Here is a 19921-nt window from a genome sequence, read left to right on the forward strand (position 1 = left end):
AGAAATTAAGATTTACTCAAAATTATTCAAATTCTCAAATTAATTCAATTTTTTAATTTGAATGAATTATCGATTATCAATTTTCAATTGGATTATCAAGTTTAAAATAAATTAAAGTTGTTATTAATAACAAATTTATACAAACAAACATTTGATGGATTTCAGCCATCATTTTACCGATAATCAACCACTTTCAATATTCAATAGTAACTGTAGGGAAAATTCAATGTGAAATACGTGCGCAAAGCTCCTCTGCTGCACCATAGAGAAACAATAGCGTAAGTAGATATCCCATGGTATAGGGCTTTTATGTCGCAACTTTTACTGTTATCCCAAGCCGATTACTGTCGATTATTGTTGATTTTAACTGTTTTGACCGGGTAAGAGTGTATGAACGGCACAACATGAGAGACTACCAGCGTCATAAAGCTTCACGGGAAAGAACTACGTGGACTATCGGCTTGAGATAACAGTAAAAGTTGCGACTTATACGCCCTATGCCATGGGATATCTACTCACGCTATTGTTTCTCTATGGCTGCACTCAACAAACCATTCCGCCCTCGCCTTCGGCTCGGGCGTAAACGTTTCTTTCGGTGCAGCAAACTGTCACTTTGCGCACTAGTTGCACAAATAACTATTTCAATGACTGAATAGTAAATTTCTATAATTGAGAATGGATATTTTGTTGATTTGTTATATCTAAGAACGATGCAGATGTAGGAAAGGATAGCGTTATCTATTTTGTCGAATAATAGACAAGGATAACAACACCAATGTTAATCAAATACTGCCATTATAACGTGGACCTCACTATTAGAAGATGATACAAAGATCACCAAAAATGATACAGTATCAACACAAATGATACAGTATCATTTGAGCTTGATACACAACACCATAATTTGATACAAAGTTTCCAAACTTTGGCAACAGTGCAGAGGTAGGAGAGGATAGCGTTATCTGCTTTGTCTGCAGATAGACAAGGATAGCAACACCAATTTAGATCAAATACCGCCATTATAACGTGGACCTCACTATAGGAAGATCATACAAAGATCATCAGAAAACGATACAGTATCAACACAATATCATACATTATCATATGAGTTTGATACATAACACAATAATTCGATACAAAACTTCTCAACTTTGGGAAATAGTGCAGAAGTGGGAAATAGTCCAGTCACTATAATAATATTGGTGCATGCAATATTTATATTGTAGTTCTGATTTTTCAATATATTATTATTTGAGTACATAAGAGAAGTCCAGAACCAATTTCTTCATGCAAAATTTCCTTGTGCTAGATACAGAGTGACCCAAAAACCTCGTATTTCAGGCTCATTCTCCAGTTTTCAGCTATTTCTGCCAAATCTTGTGATCGGACAAAAAAATTTGCTCTCAACTTTTTTCTAGAATATGAAATTCTAAATAAAATGAGATCATTCGGAACTCTCTATCTCCAATGAATACTGAGTTATGATTTTTCAAAAATGAGTGAAATTTGAAGAGAAAATACATTTTTTATTCATTTTAGATTTTGATCAACAATATCTTCCGATTGTTACCATTTAGATGTATAATTATTCAAAATCCCTTTGGGCGTGTTTTTGTGCTATACGATCTGAGATCAGGTAGAGTTTTTCGAACTACTTTATAAATTGCAAGCACACCCCCTTTTTTATGTCTATTTTGACTGGACTGAAAGGATAGCGTTATTTGTTTTGTGGAATGATAGACAAGGATAGCAACACCAACTTTGATCGAATACTGCCATTATAACGTGGACCTCTTTATAAGAAAGATGATACAATGATGAAAGACAAGGATAGCAACACCAATGTTAATCTAATACTATAATATATAATTATATATATAATTATTATAATGTGGACCTCACTTTAAAAAGATGATACAAAGATCACCAGAAAACGATACAGTATCAACACAAATGATACAGTATCATCTGAGCTTGATACACAACACAACAGTTTGATATAAAAGCGTTATCTGTTTTGTGAAATGATAGACAAGGATAGCAACACCAATGTTGATCGAATACTATCATATAACGTGGACCTCACTATTAGAAGATGATACAAAGATCACCAGAAAATGATACAGTATCAACACAAATGATACAGTATCATATGAGCTTGAAACACAACACAACAGTTTAAAACAAAAGCGCTATCTGTTTTGTGGAATGATAGACAAGGATAGCAACACCAATGTTAATCGAATACTATCATTATAACGTGGACCTCACTATAGGAAGATGATACAGTATCAACACAAACGATACAGTATCATATGAGCTTGATACACAATACAATAATTCGATACAAAGCTTCCAAACTCAGGCAACAGTGCAGAGGTGGGAAGGATAGCGTTATCTGTTTTGTCGAATAATAGACAAGGATAGCAACACCAATGTTAATCGAATAACATTGCCGTTATAACGTGGACCTCACAATCTTTTTAGATGCTTTGGGACTTACTTTCATTTTGCTTGGGACTTGATGAAGTTGCTGACGAGGCTTCACTAAGCACTTGGTGTATTATTAGAGAGGCCGCACTAAGCACTTGCTAGATTAACGGCTCTTGTTTATTGCAAGCTGTTGGAGCCAGTAAATCGCTGTCGTTAGTGTGAATGCTCCCATATGATCTAGTACACTTGGAATTTATTGTTGGTGTGAATACTCCCATATGATCTAATGCACTTGAAATTTTCCGTTGGTGTGAATGCTCCCATATGATCTAGTACACTCGAAATTTATTGATGGATTGAATGCTCCTATATGATCTAATGCACTCGAAATTTATTGTTGGTGTGTATACTCCCATATGATCAAGTACACTCGAAATTTATTGTTTGTGTGAATGCTTCCATATGATCTATTGTATTACAAATTTATTGTTTGTGTGAATTCTCCCATATGATCTAGTGCATTATAAATTTATTGTTGGTGTGAATTTTCCCATATGATCTGATGCATTTTAAATTTATTGTTGGTGTAAATTCTCCCATATAATCCAATGGATTACAAATTTCTTGTTGGTGTGAATTCTCCCATATGATCTAATGCACTTGAAATTTATTGTTGGTGTGAGTGCTCCCATATGATCTAAAGCACTTTAAATTTATCGGTGATGGTTTCTTGATCCATTCCGAGCTGCTTTGTATTGACACATTTTTTTTCATGTATTTGAACACGACATGCAGTCGATTATTTAGTAGATATTAAAAACTTTTACTTACTGACTGTATTGTGCTGTATTAAGTATTAAAGTACTTTTAATCGTCTAGCGATCATTTTCAACTGTTGAAAATGATCGCTAGAAACTAGAGAACTTTTTTACTTTGTCGAAAGAGAACATATTATGTTATTTTGAATTCATTTTTCAAACGAGGTGTTTTTGTGAATGAGTTTTCTTTTTCCCTTCTTTGTATTATCTGAATTATGTTAATAAAGTTCTATTCTATTCTCCTATTCTATATATTATAATATTTATATATTATATTCTATATAAAATTTATATTCTATATTCTATATATTCGACTGCATGTCGTGTTCAAATACATAAAAAAGTGTGTTAAATTTATCATTGGATTGGATGCTCCCATATGATCTAATGCATTTTAAATTTATTGTTGGATTGAATGCCCCTATATGATCTAGTGCATTACAAATTTATCGTTGATGTGAAAACCCCCATATGATCTAATGCACTCGAAATTTATTGTTGGTGAGAATTCTTCCATATGATCTAATGCATTTTAAATTTACTATAAAAAAATGAGGGGCAATATTCACCTCTGCTACAGAATCTGAATCATCTCTGAAGTCATCTTACTCTCTCACAGTATCTCTCTCTCACACTCCCTCACACTCTCTCTGTTCACCTCTGCTACAGAATCTGTATTATTTCTAAAATCTTCCTACTCTCTCTCACTCTCACTCACACCCTCTCTTTCACACTCTCTCACTCTCCAACACTCTCTTTCACACTCTCTCTCTCTCTTCCATACTCTCTCTTTCTCTCACATAAGTGCAGAGTCATGTAGTGACGTCACAGTGCATTAGGCTTGGCGACCCCAATCACATACTTACCGATCAGAAGCATATTATAGAATAGAGTATAATGGCTCTGGTAAAGCGGCAACAATGTTTGTGCAATAAACCGTGGTAGCGAAGAAGGACGAACGTGGGGAGGAGGAGGAGGGAGAGAGGGATAATGGGGAGGTGAAGAATGAGAAGAAGAAGGAGATGAGGGAGAAGGGAAATATGGAGAGAAGGTAGAGGAAGTAGGAGAAGAAGAAGAAGAAGAAGAAGAAGAAGAGGAAGGTGAGAAGGACGAGTAAAAAGAAGAAGGAGGAGAAGAAGAAGAAGAAAATGAATGAGAATGGGAAAATGGAGGAGGAGTGTAGGAAGAAGGAGAAGAAAAGGTATAAGAAGAGAAAGGAGAAGGAGAAGATGAAGAAGCGACAGGAGAAAAAGAAGAAGGGGAGGAAGATGTGAGAGAAAAAGGAGAAGGAGTGAATAAGGAAATGAAGGAAAAGACGAAGAAGAGAATATATAAGAAGAGAAAGGAGAAAAAACAGATGGAGAAGATGAAGAAGGAACTGAAGGAGAAGCAGGAGAAGAAGAAGGGGAAGAAGAGGGAGGAGGAGATAGAGTAGGAAAATAAAAATAAGAGAATGAAGGAGATTAAGAAAATGGAGGAGTAGAGGAAAAGGAAAAAGAAGAAAATGTGTAAGAGGAGGAAGGAGGAGAAGCAGATAAAGATGGAACTGAAGAAGTAGCCGGAGAAGAAGGGGAATAAGAAGGAGGAGAAGATGTAGAAGAATGATAAGATGAAAATGAAGAAGATTATGAAAATGGAGGAGTAGAGGAAAACGATTAAGAAGAAAATGTATAAGGAGAGGAAGGAGTAGAAGCAGATGAAAAAGATACAGAAGCATCTGGAGAAGAAGGAGAAGTAGAGAAAGAGAAGAAAGGAGAGAAAGAAGAAAAGGAGGAAGAAGGGAATGTATAAGAAGAAGAAGGAGAATGAGCACATGAAGTGGATAAAGAAGCAGCTGAAGAAGGAGAGGGGGAAGAAGGAGGAGAAAAAGAAGAAGGAAGAGGAAAAGGAGAAGAAAATGGAGAATAGATAATAACGAAAGGTTGAAGATGAAGATACGAAAAAGGAATAGAATAGATGTAAGGAGAAGAATAAGGAGAGAGATGGATAAGAAGAGAAGAAAGGAGAAGAAGAAGATGAGGAGAAAAAGAAGGAGGAGTGGAAGAAGAATAAGAAGAAGAAGAAGAAGGAGAATGGAGAATAACGAAAAGTTGAAGAGGAGGATACGAAAAAGGAATCGAATAGCTGTGACGAGTAGAATGAAGTGAGAGATGGGAAAGAAGAAGAAGGAGAAGAAGGAGGAGAAGAAGAAGAAGAAGAAGAAGAAGAAGAAGAAGAAGAAGAAGTAGAAGAAGGAGAAGAAGAACTAAACAGGAAACCTCTAGACAAACAAGTGCAGTTAAATAGCAAGATTTATGATCTGACATTCTCTCACCCCTCGCCATGCCAAAAAATAAACTTCTCACAAAACACCCTCAAAACGCCCTCTTCTTCTCTCACTTCTTCTTCTTCTTCCTCTTCTCCTTCTTCTTCTTCCTTCTTTTTTTCTTCTCCATCTCTAAAGGCAGCTATTATTTTCTATCCTATTCTTGTTCCCCCTCTTCTTCATCACCTTCTCCTTCATCCCTCTTCTTCCTCATCTTCTTCATCCTCTCTTTCTTCTTTTCTTTCCCTTTTTCCCGTCTACTCCCCCTTCCTTGACGTCCACATTCTCATTCCCTTGCTCTCCTGCTTCCTCTTGACCTACTCCTCCTACATATTCATCTTCTTTCTCTCTTCTCCTGCCTTTTCCCCTTCATCTTCTCTTCTTCTTCAGCATCATAATGTTCCTCTCTTCACACTTCATCTTCTTATCATACTTCTGTCCATCCATGATCATCATGTTATCTCTCTCTCACTCCACTTTCTCACTCTGCTTTCCCCTCTTTCTCACTCCGTCCTTCTTCTCTGCTATCGCTTTTCCTCTATTCTTCTTCTCTTCCCCTCGAAGTTCTATTTTTTCTCTCCTTAACCTCATTCTCCTCCTCATCGTTCTCTCTCTACCCCTTCCCCTCCTTTGGTAGAGAGTTAGTGGGGAGGATATATTGAATATTCTTTCCTTAGAATGGACATTGATATGTCCAAAGCTCCGCCAATTTATGTAGATGCATAACAATATGATTATTATCTATAGTTATTATATTACAAATTGCTTTTTCATATCATATACAGTTCAATAATTTATTTTCTTAGTCTATATTATGTAAATTCATCTATAATTTTGCTGTATTGTAAGCTATTGTATATAAGTGCATAAGCCAGTATAATATTGTCATCTACATAAATATAGTACTCAATCAATCAATCCTTCTCTGTCTCTGTCCTCATGTTCCTCCCCTACTCCTTTTTCTTCTTCTTATTCTTCTTATTCTTCTTCTGCTTCTTCCTATTCTACTCCTCCTTCTCCATCTCTAAACTGTTCATTGTTTTTGCAACAAATAGAATAATGGCGAATAAAGATGTGGTGGGGAAGAGTCAAAGGTTGCCTGCCTGCCCGCCTCATTCTTCATAGCTCTAATTAATGGCTTCTCTTGTTTTTTCCTCTCCCACTCGCCAAGTCCTATCTCATCACAGTCTCTCAAAACTTTATCTTCCAATTTATCTCTCTCCTCCTCTCTCTCCCTTACTCACTACCCATTTCCCTCTCACACTCTCTCTCTCTCCAAGTTCCAACACATAGAACTTCAATTTTTGATGCTTTGTTCCTTGCGATGTCCGTAAGGATAAAGTATATTACGCTACAAGCACAGAAAGTTGGTGTTTACGGTATGAGGATAGTTTCCCGGGCGAGGCTTGCCGAGCCCGGGAATATGTTATCCAAATACCGTAAACACCTTTCTGACAGAGTCGCGTACGATATTTTTCGCCACACTACAGGTATAACTGACGCCAAAAAGTTAGGCGGTTTTGTGGGTCTCTTGTGCGTTCCAACAGCTGATTTTTGAATCAAAAGAGACAATAGATAGATAAACCTACAGGTTTGGCAGGGCCCTAAATTGTTTTTTTGAAATTGTGAATAAAATTTGATTTGATTTGAAAAAAAAAAAAAAAAAAATTGCATCAGCTGTGAGTAGATTACAACATGTGACCCATGAAGCCGCCTAACTTTTTTGCATCAGATATATAAGAATAATAAAATTGAATAAGAATGTTTTATGAGGGGGGGGGGAGAACTTTGATGTTTCATATCTCAAGAAACAGATGTTGTAGGGTACTGAAAGTGGGGTGGAAATTTCCGATCTCACCCTTCTGAACACAATGCACCATATGGCACAGTTGTCCAAACACATTTTCAAAAAAGTTAGAATAGCAGTTTCACCTTTCTTAGTTCCATGTTAGCGGCTGGAAAGGGCACTCTTTCCGGCCTAGGCCGGAAAGAAACCTGTTCTGACGTCAGACGAGAGTCGTTTTCAGATTTACGTAGGGACTGAAAAACAGCTGCTTTCTGTGCAGTGTGGTGGAAATAAATGAAATGGATGAAAATGTTTTGAACTGCCACAAGTCCCATATCTGTAAAAATTTCAGAAGCTCCACCACATCTATGCAAAGTTTGATTTTAGATTCTCAATAATCAAGCTTCAGATACAATTGATACAGAGAATTTCAAGTGAAAAAGATTGAGAATAAAAATTTCCACAATTTATGTTCAGTAACATTTTCACCTAAAATTGAAAATAAGCTCGAAATTCGAGAAAATGTGATTATCCAATTACAAACTGTTGGCAACTGTTGATTCTATTGAATCATTCACTATGAAAGAGATAGCAGACTTCGTGTGTCTGCAGCGCTATTGTCCTGTTACCAGCTGGCTCAGATCCTTGTATATAAGTAGACTTGAGATACGTGTGAACACTAGCGTCAGGGGATGAATTTTCATAACGGCAAGGAAAGTTGTGTGAGTGCGCCACACCAGATTTTTGTCATAGTCATTCAATTTCAGCTGTTTTACATTCATAAAATCAAGCCGGTAAACAGCTGATTGTAGAACAAATAAACATATGATTCTCATTACAGCATACTATACTGTAATAAAACTCTATGCTTTCTTCAAAGTCAAGTATGTTTCCTATAGTGGGGTCCACGTTATAATGGCAGTGTATGATTGACAATAGTGTTACTGTCCTTGTCTATCATGCAACAAACCAGATAGCGCTATATCTTTCGCGCTTTGCTCTGATGCCAGATCGTCTTTAAAAATGTAGAATTGATAATTAATCAACACAAAATCGCCTCTTAATTATGGAAATGCATAATGAAAAATCTTAAAAGTGCAGACAAGTTTACAAATATTGAGCATTAATTCTGAGTACTTATTTATGGCAATAGTTTACTTTTATACTAGAATAATCTTAACATGTCTTTTAAAGACTAATATCGAAATACGGTACCTCCACTAAATTTATTTCTAAGGCTCAACTGACACTTAGGCGACTCAGGTGGAGAAGAGACTGGACTCTAGTGGAGAGCATGTGTTTCCAAATGGTGACACTCAGACCAGTCGATTCTAGTCTCCGCGACGTCACCATTTGGAAACACATGCTCTCCACTAGAGTCCAGTCTCTTCTCCACCTGAGTCGCCTAAGTGTCAGTTCAGCCTGATTCTACATTGTTCAAATACGATCTGGCATCAGAGAAAAAACTAGAAGTGTCAGTTGAGCCTCAGTCTCTGACTAATTCTTCCGTAGCTGGAGCTGCATGACGTCATCAATCACAAGTTTCTGACACATTTTTGCTACACTTTTGCTGAGAAGCAAAAATTTAGCAGGAAAAATGGGAGCAGAATGAGAAGTACTCCTTTTGTATTTCTTTTACTTCTTCTTCTACTCCTTCTTCTCCTACTCCTTCTTCTTCTCCTCCTTCTCCTTCTTATTATTTTTTTTCCATCACCCTCTCTTCCTCTTTTTTCTCCATCATCTTCCTCTCCCTCTTCTCACCAACCTTCTTCTTCATCTCCTCCTTCTCCTTCTCCACCTCCTTCTTCTTCTCTTGCTTCCCCTATCCTCTTCTCTTTCTTCTTCTCCTTCTTCTTTTTCTTTTCCCTCCCCTCACTCGTCTTCTGCTTGTACTCCATCTTCTTCCTCCTGTCCTTCTTCTCCATCTTTTCTTTCTTCTTCTTCTCCTCCTCCCACTCCTTCTCCTTCTCTCTCTTCTTCACGAACAGAATTTGGGATTAGCTTCTAAGTGCTCCAAGTATAGTCAAGCCTCGTTTCATAAATCCATTAGTCCATGTATATAGATAGATTAATATGTATGATACATAGGCTGGATAGATACATAAGTAAATAAATAAATATGGCGGCTGCACCTTCTGCTAATGAATGTGGGATATAAATAAAGATATCTTTGACCTGTCCGGCTTTATAATATCCCCAGGGGATACTTTCATCTGCACTTAAGTGCCCTTTTGACAAAATCTTCATCTCTTTCACTACTTCTTCTCCTTCTAACCCTTCTTCTTCATCTTCTCCTTCTTCTTCTTCTACCACTTCTCCTCCTTCTCCTCCTGTTTTTCTTCTTCTCATCTTCTTATTCTTTATCTTCTTCATCTCCTTCTTCTTCTCCTTCTCCTTCTTCTTCTTCTACTTCTTATTCTTATTCTTTTTCTTCTTCTCCCACTTCTTCTTCTCTTCTTTTCATTCTCCTCCTTCTAATTCGTCTCTTTATTTTCCAACAAATTAGCCCGGATCTCTTTCCGAATTGCTTATTTTGAGTTTTCAATGCACTCTCTCTTGAACAACCCCAAGGCTGTCTGTTTCAAAAGTTTCCATTGCAATGCGAGTGAGGATTGATTGATTGATTGATTGATTGAGTACTCTATTAATGTAGATTACAATCTATACTGGCTTATACACTTATATACAATAGCTTACAATACAGCAAAATTATAGATGAATTTACATAATATAGACTAAGAAAATAATTATTGAACTGTATATGATATGAAAAAGCAATTTGTAATATGATAACTATAGATAATAATCATATTGTTATGCATGTACATAAATTGGCGGAGCTTTGGACATATCAATGTCCATTCTTCGGAAACAATATTCAATATATCCTCCCCAATAACTCAATACCAAAATAGGAGGAGGGAGATTGAATTGACGGATTTCTTCCCCTTCTCCTTCTCTTCCTTCTTCATCTCCTTTTTCTTTTCCGTATTCGTCCACTTCATCATCTCCTTCTTCTCCCTCATCCTTCACCTCTTCCTCAGCCTACACCCCCTACTACTCCCACTCTTTGGTAGAGAGTTAGTGGGGAAGATATTTTTAATATTCTTTCCGAAGAGTGGACATTGATATGTCCAAAGCTCCGCCAATTCATGTACATGCATTACAATATAATTATCTATAGTTATTATATTACAGATTGCTTTTTCGTATCATATACAGTTCAATAATTATTTTCTTAGTCTATATTATGTAAATTCGTCTATAATTTTGCTGTATTGTAAGCTAATGTATATAAGTGTATAAGCCAGTATATATTGTAATCTACATCAATAAAGTACTCGATCAATCAATCAATCAATCACTCTCCTTCTCCTTCTACTAAACTCCAACCAAACTCAATTTCATTCTTCATCTTCTCTTCCCCTTTCTTCGCTTCTTCTCTCTTTCTTTTCAATATATTCCTCCTTCTTCTTCTTCTCCTACTAAACTCAAACCGAACTCAACTTGATTCTCCATCTTCTTTTTCGTTTTTTCGCTGTTTCCTCCTTTTGTTTTCACTAATTTTTTCCTTCTCCTTCTTTTCCACATAACTCAAACCAGACTTAATTCTATTCTCCGTCTTCTCTTCCTCCTTTTCCGCTTCTTCTCTATTTCTTTTCACTTATTTTTCTCCTTCTTCTTATCTTCTACTGAAATCAAACAAAACTTGAATTCATTCACCATCTTCTCTTTCTCATTTTTCGGATTAGAGTTCCCCATTCTAGGTTGGGACTAGGAGGTTTGCCATCCTTGTCTTCTATTAGACAGAGCAGATAACTGGATCCTTGTCCCTCTCCCATCGGAGATAACTTTGAAAGAGTTGGGACATTCTTGGAATGCGTAATGCCTGTCTCAAGCAAAAGCAATCGTTGCTAATTGCTAATTGGTGCTATTTCAACTTTTTCAGACTGTTCTCAGTTCAAGAGTCTGTTAAATGGGTGATTGAAATTGGAATAACTCTGAATAGAACATTCAAATTATCATAATAAGAGGTAAGTAGAAGAAGAAGATGGTGGAGAATGATGAGGGGGCGGAGAAGAAGGATAAGAAGAGAGAAAATGAAGGAAGAGACCGGGAAGAGAATAGGGGTGATGAATTGGAGGAAGAAGAAGAAGAATGAGAAGATGGAGAAGAAGTAGGAGGAGAAAAAGAAGAAGAAGAAGAAGGAGGAGAGAGAGAGAAAGAAGTAGAAGAAGTAGTAGAAGAAGGTGGAGGGAAGAAGAAGGTTCAAAAAGGATGAGGAGAGGGAGACGGTGTGTGAAGAGGAGAAGAAAAAGGTTAAGAGGAAGGAGGACGAGGAGGAGGAGGAAGACGTGAATGATGAGGAAGAAGAAGTAGATGATGTGGACAAAGACGAAAAAGAAGTAGAACATGAGGTGGAAGACAGTGAAGGAGATTTCTTTCTTCTTCTTCTTCTACTACTTCTTATACTTCTTCTTCTTCTTCTTCTTCTTCTTCTTCTTCTCCTTCTCCTCCTCCTATCATAAGAAGAATAATAAAAAGAAAAAGACGAAAAAGTGGATGAAAAATAGGTTGGAGTAGGAGGAGTAGAAGAAGATGAGGAGAAAGACGGAGAAGGAGAGGAACATGGAGTAGGAGATAGGGAGGGAGGAGATGATGAAGAAGAAGAAGAAGATAAAGTTGGAGAAGGAGAAGACAGGTGAAGAGGAAGAATAAGGGAGGAGAGGATAATAAGTGGAAAAGGAGGTGGTGAAGGAGAGGAGTGGAGGAGGTGGAAAACAAGAAGAGAAAGAAGAAGAAGAGATTTAAAGCGGAAATATATTTCCATAACATTTGACAGGTATTTCTATTTTCAGTATTTTTGACACACCAACCCCAACAGCCATTAGCCGTTTTCACACCGATATCTCGCCGACACGACGTACAGTCAGGATTTAATCTGATAAATAAATGAATAAATAAATAAATGAATGAATAAATGAAAAAAAAAATAAAAAAAAAATAAATAAATAAATGAATGAATGAATGAATGAATAAATAAATAAATGAATAAATAAATAATAAATAAATAAATCAATCAATAAATAAATGTTTATTTCCCAAAATAACATTTTTTTGTATTTTAAATGGTATTTTAAGCCATTTTAAGCTCCTCAGTATAAGAGGAGACTGTGGTTCATAGCTGCGCGAGGTCTTCTGTTCACAGAACTACTAGTATATTTAGTCAATGCGGTCACATAAAAGTAACTGTACGGCATCTTTCAACGTTTCGTGACCAGCTGTACTTTTTTCTTTCTTCTTTACTTTCTCGTCATCTACTTCTTCTTCTTCTTCTTATTCTGCTTCATTCTTCTCCTTTTCATTCTTCTCTCCCTTCTTATTCTCAATTCATTCTTCTTTCCCTTCTTATTCTCAATTCATTCTTCTTTCCCTTCTTATTCTCAATTCATTCTTCTCTCCCTTCTTATTCTCAATTCATTCTTCTCTCCCTTCTTATTCTCAATTCATTCTTCTTTCCCTTCTTATTCTCAATTCATTCTTCTTTCCCTTCTTATTCTTCTTCTTCTTCTTCTTCTTCTTCTTCTTCTCCTCCTTCTCCTTCTTCTTCTACTTTTTCGTCTTCTCCTTCTTCTTCTCCTTCTTCTTCTTCTTCTCCTCCCTCTTCTTCTTCTTCTCCCTCTCTTCTTCTGCAGCAAGAACGACTGTGTGTGTGTGTGTGGTTTAGTGGAGTCAGCGGAAAACTGTCATAAAAACTTTGTGTCAACCAGAAAACTGCAGTCAAACAAAGTTTGTCTCTGCGCGAAGCAAATTCACCACAAATTTACATCTCTTATTACTGTTGGCATATCACGAATGTCGTGTGCATATTCTTCTTCTTCTTCTTCTTCTTCTTCTTCTTCTTCTTCTTCTTCTTCTTCTTCTTCTTCTTCTTCTTCTTCTTCTTCTTTTTCTGGCTTATCCTTTCCTCTACTTCTTCTCCTACTTATGCTCCTTCTTCTTCTTTTTCGGCCTCTTCCTTTTTCCTCCTTCTTCTCCAACTTATGCTTCTTCTCCTTGTCTTCCTTCTTCTTCTTCACCTTTTTCTTTCTTCTTTCTCTGCCTCTCTCCTTCTCACTCCTTCTCCTTGGTAGAGAGTTAGTGGGGAGGATATATTGAATATTCTTTCCTTAGAATGGACATTGATATGTCCAAAGCTCCGCCAATTTATGTACATGCATTACAATATAATTATCTATAGTTATTATTACAAATTGCTTTTTATCATATCATAACAGTTCAATAATTATTTTCTTAGTCTATATTATGTAAATTCATCTATAATTTTGTTTTATTGTAAGCTATTGTATATAAGTGTATAAGCCAGTATATATATTGTAATCTACATAAATAAAGTACTCAATCAATCAATCAATCTCCCACTTATGCTCTTCCCTCTCCTCCTCCTCTTCATTCTTCTCCTTTTTCATGTTCTTCTTTTTCTGCCTCATCATTTTCTCTACGTCTTTTCCTACTTATGCTGCTTCTTCTCCTCCTCTTTCCTCTTTTTTCCTCTTTTCTCCTCCCACTTCTTCTCAACCACCATCTTCTTCTTTTTCTCATCCTTCTGCTCCCACTTCTTCTTATCCACCATCTTCTTCTTCTTCTTCATCTCCTCCTCATTCTTCTATCTCTTTCTCCTTCTCCTTCTTCTTCTTCTCTTCTTCACCAACTTCTTCTTCTTCTCCACCACCTTTTTCTTCTCCTACTACTCCTTCCACTTCTTATACTCCTTCTTCTTCTTCTTCTTCTTCTTCTTCTTCTTCTTCTTCTCCTCTCCCTCTTCTTTCTTCTCTTCTTCTTCTTCTTCTTCTCTTCTTCTTCTTCTCCTTCTTCTTCTACTTTTTCGTCTTCTCCTTCTTCTTCTTCTCTTCTTCTTCTTCTTTTTCGGCCTCTTCCTTTTTCCTCCTTCTTCTCCAACTTATGCTTCTTCTCCTTGTCTTCCTTCTTCTTCTTCACCTTTTTCTTCTTCTTTCTCTGCCTCTTCCTCCTTCTCACTCCTTCTCCTTTGGTAGAGAGTTAGTGGGGAGGATATATTGAATATTCTTTCCTTAGAATGGACATTGATATGTCCAAAGCTCCGCCAATTTATGTACATGCATTACAATATAATTATCTATAGTTATTATATTACAAATTGCTTTTTCATATCATATACAGTTCAATAATTATTTTCTTAGTCTATATTATGTAAATTCATCTATAATTTTGTTTTATTGTAAGCTATTGTATATAAGTGTATAAGCCAGTATATATATTGTAATCTACATAAATAAAGTACTCAATCAATCAATCAATCTCCCACTTATGCTCTTCCCTCTCCTCCTCCTCTTCATTCTTCTCCTTTTTCATGTTCTTCTTTTTCTGCCTCATCATTTTCTCTACGTCTTTTCCTACTTATGCTGCTTCTTCTCCTCCTCTTTCCTCTTTTTTCTCCTCTTCTTCTCCTCCCACTTCTTCTCAACCACCATCTTCTTCTTTTTCTCATCCTTCTGCTCCCACTTCTTCTTATCCACCATCTTCTTCTTCTTCTTCATCTCCTCCTCATTCTTCTATCTCTTTCTCCTTCTCCTTCTTCTTCTTCTTCTTCTTCACCAACTTCTTCTTCTTCTCCACCACCTTTTTCTTCTCCTACTACTCCTTCCACTTCTTATACTCCTTCTTCTTCTTCTTCTTCTTCTTCTTCTTCTTCTTCTTCTCCTCTCCCCTCTTCTTCTCTCCATCTTCTTATCCTTTTGATAATAATTTATCAAGCGATCCTAACCTGAACTGGGTTTTGTCAACTGTTTTTGCGTGGAGTGTTTCAAGGCGTTGGGTCGGCAAAATAACGTCGCAAAAACATTGTGTTAATCTACAAACTCTCACAGTCCGTTTATGGATTATCTTCATTCCACAGTTTCCATCCTATTCTCATCTCTTCTACTAGCAGCAAACCCGTGCTTCTCAACGATCTTTTTCAAACTTGACAAACCGGAAACTTGACGTAATGAAATCTTGGAGAGTTAAAAATAGGCCTATAACTAAACTCGGTTAATTAAGAATCTATGTGAGAAATTTCAAGTTAATCAGCTGAGTAGTTGAGACGTGATGATAGGGGAGAAAAAGAGAGGGAAAGAGGAAATCGATAGAATGAAAAAAGAGGTGGCGAGAAAAGAAAGGGAAAAGAAAAAGGAAGTGAAGAGGAAAGGAAGTGAAGAGGAAAGGAAGAGGGAGAGGAAAGAGAGGGAGAAAGATGAAAGATAGAGGAAAAGAAAAGAGAGGAAAAGAAAAAAAGGGGAAGAGGAAAAGTAAGGGAGAGAAAAGAGAGAGAAAGATGAGAGAGGGAAAGATGAAAGATAGAGGAAAAGAGAAGAGAGAATAAGAAAAAAAAGGGAAAGAGGAAAAAGTGAGGGAGAGAAAAGATAGAGAAATAGAAAAGAGAGAGTGAGAGAGAAAAGAGAAAAAGGGAAAAGAGAGGGAAAAAGAGAAGGGAAAGAGAGAGAAAAGAGAGGGAAATAGGGAAGAGAGAAGAAGAAAGAAGAGAGGGGAGAGGAAAAGAAGGAAAAGTTGAAAGGGTGGGAGAAAGATGAGTGAGGGAAAGAGGGAAGAGAGAGAATGATAAAAGAGAGATGAAGAAGAAAAAAGTGGGACTGAGGAGATTGAGAGGAAGAGAGAAGAGAGAAGAAGACGAAAGAGAAAGAAGAGAAAAAGAGAGAGAGAAGCAAGAAAAGAGAAGAGTGGGAGAGAAAGAAGAAAGAGAAAGAGGAAGACTGAGGAGGGGAGAAGAGATTGATTGATTGATTGATTGATTGAGTACTTTATTTATGTAGATTACAATATATACTGTCTTATACACTTATATATACAATAGCTTACAATACAGCAAAGTTATAGATGAATTTACATTATATAGACTAAGAAAATAATTGTTGAACTGTATATGATATGAAAAAAGCAATTTGTAATATAATAACTGTAGATAATATTATATTGTTATGCATCTACATAAATTGGCGGAGGTTTGGACATATCAATGTCCATTCTTCGGAAAGAATATTAAAAATATCCTCCCCACTAACTCTCTACCAAAACGTTAATTTATTATTTAAACTAAGGATTTATTGATTAATGGAAATATTGTGAAAGTTGAAAAGTGAATAATTGAAATAACATGAGTTCATATAATATATATATATATATATATATATATATATATATATATATATATATATACAATTCGTTCTATAACAGGTTTAAAGGTTTGTATTTGTGGGATGGGTGGGGGATGGTTGTCATGTGATCGTTCTAGGGCCGGACAGTTTCAGTCATTTGTTCCAAAAGATGTTTTTTTAAAGTCAGGATGAAGCTCGCTCGGCTCTCGATGGACCTGATAGAAACAGGAAGTGCATTCCATGCACGACAGGCACTGACTAAGAAGGATTTTGTGAAAATAGTAGTTCGATGATTGGGTATCCTTAAAGTACTTTCTCCGGTTCTAGTATGTGAAGCATCTATCCTCCTACCTTCGGAGACAAATTTGAAATCATCTTTAAAATAGTTCGGATTACCGTATTTCAAGATATCTCTAACAAGCTTGACTATTCGAAAAAGCCTCTGATCGGGAAGCTTTAATGTTGAACTAGCAATGTGGGCTGGGGTGATATGATCATGGCGTTGGAGAGAGTAGACGAAACGTAGACAATAATTTTGGCAACGCTGTAGTTTATCATTCAGAGTGACTTGCATATCGTTAAGAACAGAATTACAATACATTAAATGTGGGAAGATGAGAGATTGAACCAATAATAATTTAATGTTTCTAGGGAGAATATCGTGCATTTTCTTCAATGCATGCATGGCTGAGAATACCTTTTTACAAGTTTTGTTCACTTGTTCTGACCAGTCAAGAGTATTATTCATAATAATGCCTAAATTTTTAACTGAGCTACAGTAAGGAATGTCATTACCATCTACACTAATTTTGTGAATCGATTCATAGTCAATATTGTTTATAAGACGAGAATATCCAATTATAATGGGCTGTGTTTTGATGGGATTAAGCTTAAGGCCATTTTTCTTTGTCCATTCCACTATCGAATTGATATCCTGATTCATTATTCCAACTGTTTCGTTAATTTTTGTTATGGGACAGCTTAAATATATTTGAAGGTCGTCTGCATAAGTATGGAAACTGGAGAATTTGATAATGGAAGAAAGGTCATTAGCATACAAAGTGAAGAGGAGAGGGCCTAAAATTGAACCTTGTGGTACTCCATGCATAACGTTTTTCCAAGTAGACTTTTTGTCACCGACAGATACACATTGTTTCCTACCTAATAGATAGGATTTAAACCAAACTAACGAGTTGTGACTGAAACAAGAATAGCCAACTTATTCAGAAGGACTGTATGATCAACAGTATCAAATGCTTTAGAAAAATCAAATAGGGTGAGGATGGTGCATTTTCTTTGGTCCATAGCTAACCTTATATCATCAGTGACACGAAGCAGAGCTGTTTCAGTTGAATGGAATTTTCTAAAGCCTGATTGAAAGTTATGAAGCTTACTATTGTTGTCTAGAAATTTTACAACTTGAGCATGAATGAGTCTTTCTAGCACTTTGGACAATGCAGGTAAAATACTGATTGGTCTAAAATCCTCAACTTTATTGGGTGATGGAACTTTATTTAGAGGGCGAACCAGAGCAAACTTCCAGTTTTCAGGGAAAATGCCTTCTTCAATAGACTTGTTGAAAATGTATGTAATGGTTGGTAAAACAGCAAATAACATTTTCTTGATAAATTTAATAGGAATTTTGTCAACACCCGTAGCATTACTATGAATACGTTGAATTGCTCTGAAAGTGTCTTCTTCTGAGATTGGATGGAAATGAAATTGATCAGTAATTGGTAAATCTAAGTTTGTAACCTGCTCTTCAAGATCATCGATATGATTAGCAATGACAACTTCGTCGCGTTGGTTAGAGTGTGTGAAACGAAATGGTCATTTATATTGTTCAATGGTAAGTCAATTTGTGGATTCGATTTCTGCTTGCCAAGCCCGAATTCTTTTATTCCCTGCCAAAGTGATTTAGAGTCTTGTCTGTTGTTTGTCATAAACGAATTCAAGTACCTAATCTTTGAGTTCCGTAATTCCTGTTTAACTCTATTTCTAAGGCTCCTATACTCTATCAAACTGTCCAAGTCAAATGTCTTTTTAAATTTTCTATGTGCTTTGTCTCTACGTCCCATCATCTTAAGTATGTCTTCAGTCATCCACGGTACTCGTCGTTTTCTATTAATCCTCCTTGTCACATAAGGTGCATGTTTGTCATACAGAGTCAAAGTCCAATTCTCGAAAGTCTTGACCATGTCATCAACTGAGGGTAATGCTTCAATTTGATGCCATGGAGTCTGAGCCACATCAGTCAGGAAGGCGGCTTCATCAAAGTTTTTGAAGTCTCTATAAGTGATAATTTTCTGTTCTGGCTTGGGTATCTTATGGGAAAGTACACAGTAGATCAAATCATGTCTAGAAATAGCTGGGACTGAGATTTGGCCTGCTTGAACAACCTCATTGGGATCACTAACAATGAGAAGGTCAATGAGTGTGTCTGATTCATTAGTATGATGAGTTGGATCGAGAGGTAAAATAGTCATGTTTAGGCATTGGAAAATTGTAGTCAGTTGAAAGTAGTCAAAGTTCCGATTTGTCATGTTCAAGTCGGTGTTCATATCCCCCATAACTAGTATACGGTTATAACAAGGCATAAGAGAAAGCAAGGCACTTTCGAAATCTGTGAAATGACCTATTTTTGGTGGGCGATAACAGATACCAACGAGTAATTTATCAGTACTGGATAAGGATAATTCAAGTAGCATAAACTCTGGTCTTGAACAATACTCTTGTTTAGATGTGATTAAAACTTTTGTTTTGATACCATCTTTCACATAAATGCTACACCCCCACAAGCTTTTTTAATCTATCATTCCGGAAAAGATTATATCCAGGCAAAGCAACAAAATTTGATGGAATACTAGGCTTCAAAAATGATTCGGAAATTCCGATTATATTGAAGTCCTGAAAACGGAAGATTGCTCTGAGTTCATCAATGTGGCAGCTGAGGGATTGTACGTTGAGGTGAGCAGCCTTGAAAAGTTTTTTGAAAGAGTGGAGCTTATTTGCTAGAAACATACCTGCGTCATTATTACTATTATTGAAATAATCATACCTACTTGAGGGCGAGCGAGCTGACGTGTCAGTGAGAGGCATCATGGAAGCAGCAGACCAATCGTGAACCGACCTCAGAACGACACATGACGGGGAAAATGGGGATGAGACTGATAAAACTTAACCTAAATGAAAAAGTCTCTTGATTCGAGTGCATTCAGTATGCCTTGGCAGTTCGGCTCCCTTCACTATTTATAGCACTAGTTAAAAAAATTCACTAAACACAATAAGATGTAGATGTGTGGAGTTCCGGTGATGAATAATCCTAATGGTGAATAAGATGAAGATTGAGGAAGAACTTGTAGTGGGAGATCTAGTCCAAGTGGAGATA

The 19921-nt window shown here is 36.5% G+C and overlaps 1 protein-coding gene across 1 annotated transcript in view; it reads left to right on the top strand.

The window, feature by feature from the left end:
* The window catches only part of LOC111059596 (hemicentin-1), a 434222-nt gene that overhangs the window by 130732 nt on the left and 283569 nt on the right, over positions 1-19921 (top strand). The gene's annotated exons all lie outside the window — the stretch shown is intronic.

Source organism: Nilaparvata lugens, chromosome 9 (assembly GCF_014356525.2).
Source record: "Nilaparvata lugens isolate BPH chromosome 9, ASM1435652v1, whole genome shotgun sequence".
Classification (NCBI taxonomy): domain Eukaryota; kingdom Metazoa; phylum Arthropoda; class Insecta; order Hemiptera; family Delphacidae; genus Nilaparvata; species Nilaparvata lugens.